The sequence below is a fragment of the Limulus polyphemus genome, unplaced genomic scaffold (genome assembly GCF_000517525.1).
Source record: "Limulus polyphemus unplaced genomic scaffold, Limulus_polyphemus-2.1.2 Scaffold10673, whole genome shotgun sequence".
In the NCBI taxonomy this organism is placed as follows: Eukaryota; Metazoa; Arthropoda; class Merostomata; order Xiphosura; family Limulidae; genus Limulus; species Limulus polyphemus.
In genome coordinates this window covers 1-2714 of record NW_013676283.1, presented here as the reverse complement: position 1 = coordinate 2714, position 2714 = coordinate 1, and the positions used below count along the sequence as shown (strand labels likewise).

At 36.0% G+C, this 2714-nt stretch overlaps 1 long non-coding RNA gene across 1 annotated transcript in view; it reads left to right on the top strand.

The window, feature by feature from the left end:
- LOC111083686 overlaps positions 1–2714 on the top strand; it is a 27951-nt gene extending 25237 nt beyond the window's left edge. Inside the window, exon 3 of the long non-coding RNA XR_002609187.1 lies at positions 2610–2714. This is a non-coding gene — a long non-coding RNA (uncharacterized LOC111083686). The remainder of the gene's footprint in view (positions 1–2609) is intronic.

Here is a 2714-nt window from a genome sequence, read left to right as displayed (position 1 = left end):
CACCTTTGACACAGGTTCAAGTGAACTTACTGACCACTATTATTCTAGTTCTGCGGAGCTTTGACTTTCATATCACCTTTGACACAGGTTCAAGTGAACTTACTGACCACTATTATTCTAGTTCTGCGGAGCTTTGACTTTCATATCACCTTTGACACAGGTTCAAGTGAACTTACTGACCACTATTATTCTAGTTCTGCGGAGCTTTGACTTTCATATCACCTTTGACACAGGTTCAAGTGAACTTACCGACCACTATTATTCTAGTTCTACGGATCTTTGACTTTCATATCACCTTTGACACAGGTTCAAATGAACTTACACATCGTATAGTTACCCATTATGTCGTAGTTTGTTTGTAGTTAAGCACAAAGCTAGACTATGGGCTATCTGTACTCTGCCCACCACGGGTATCGAAACGCGATTCATAGAAGTATAAGTCCGCAGACATACCGTTGTGCCACTGGGGGCAGACATCATTATGTCGTAGTCACATACGCTAAGATTTAATACAATGTTACGTCCTTGTCACGTAGGCTAAGGTTTAATATGACGTTACGTCCGGGGGACGTAGGCGAAAGAGTAAATATGACTCTGTTATTTTTAAAGTATGCCTAGTACGTTTCTCGCTAGGCATCACACAGTATCTGTACGTTAAAATTCAAGGAAAATATACAGAGTAATATCCATCAACTGGAAATCAAAGCTTCTGAAAATTAGAAATCCAATAAGGCCGCTTTATAGTTCAATGTTCGATCGAAACTTATATGAAAAAATTGAAGTATTTCTTATCATATTTCCACCGTGTAGTGTTGGGAGAACACCCACTTTGTCTGAAGCTTTATTACTTTCTTCTGTGGACCTATATTAAATGTGCGTAGTGCCCGAAATACTGTCCTTGTAATAAATATATATATATATATCTTGTTGGATTTGTATGGTAAAGAAAGTCTTAATATATAATGTTATTTTGTTTAAACATTTGTCAACAGTTTGTTATTTAATTATTCATTTGTTTGAATATTTAATCAGTTATGTTGATAGGAGGATTCTAATGAAGCTAATTAGAAATGTTATAATGAAATAATACGTGGTAATATTTGAAGTACAGTTTGTAGCTGATAAGTGCAGTGACTTGCTCAGTTTTTATCAACATACGGGTATTTTCGACTTGTATAAATTACGATATTCTTACCTTTACCTACGTGCAGTTTTTAAAAGTTACGTAAACCTAAATTATTTACTTATTATTTTGAGCCAGTACCTAACAAGTGATGGACCCTATTTTACGTTAGTTTACAGAGAAATGTAAACATGTTTATTTCTCGAAGTACGAGGTTACTGTTAGTATGAAACGTATAAATATATAGAAACCACCGGTAAAACGACAAGGAACAGTTCTCTCCCATGATCATACCTTTCATCTTTATCAGGGAAGAAAGTAACTTATATAAAGCAGGACAACCGATTAGTGGATGGAACCTACATATAGTCAGACAGGTTAGAACCTATATAAAGTCAGGACAACTGATTAGTGGATGGAACCTACATATAGTCAAACACGTCAGAACCTATATAAAGTCAGGACAACCGATTAGTGGATGGAACCTACATATAGTCAGACACGTCAGAACCTATATAAAGTCAGGACAACCGATTAGTGGATGGAACCTACATATAGTCAAACACGTCAGAACCTATATAAAGTCAGGACAATTGATTAGTGGATGGAACCTACATATAGTCAGGACAACTGATTAGTGGATGGAACCTACATATAGTCAATAGAGTTTCCAGTCATAACCGTTATTGACTAAAATGGAGTTTCCAGTCATGACCGTTATTGACTAAAAATGGAGTTTCCAGTCATGACCGTTATTGACTGAAAATGGAGTTTCCAGTCATGACCGTTATTGACTAAAAATGGAGTTTCCAGCCATGACCGTTATTGACTGAAAATGGAGTTTCCAGCTATGACCGTTATTGACTAAAAATGGAAATTCCAGTCATGACCGTTATTGACTAAAAATGGAGTTTCCAGCCATGACCGTTATTGACTAAAATTGGAGTTTCCAGCCATGAACGTTATTGACTGATTTGCCGTATCATAAAATGAATCATTAATTTCCTGGTCATACAAGTGTTTAGTCATCCATCTTAGACAGACAACTTGAAAATATCACAGTTCTTATCTCATTTTACTATTACAATCTAGGCTCAAAATATTAAAAGTACTTCATTGATTGCTTAAAAAGAAACAATTATTCACACTTCAAGCGTTCCTTTACTGTTTAACTACAATCGGCACGTTTCTTAACCCTAACCCTAATGCTGACAAACCAAGAACTAGCCTACAACGGATTATGATCATCGAAAAAATAAATATTTCTATAAATTATTATTTTCACAATCCTTTTCTGCGCATCATTCTATATCTAGATAACAATGAATCTTTCGGCCATTTTTTTTTCGGAATGTCTTTTTTGGTGTAATTTATTACCCTATGTTGTCCCAATGTAATATTCTTGTAAATGTTTTATCACTAGTAGATGGCGCTGTAAATGAATACCACTCTAATTGTCCACCTACGTCATCTTAATTTATTGCAGACTTGAGAGACCTCTATGAACTTCTTCTGAGGAACGACGCCCTACCACCAGTTGCTAGGTTCGCCCACCAGATGGAGCGCAAAGGTGGCCGATCTCCTTCTCTTC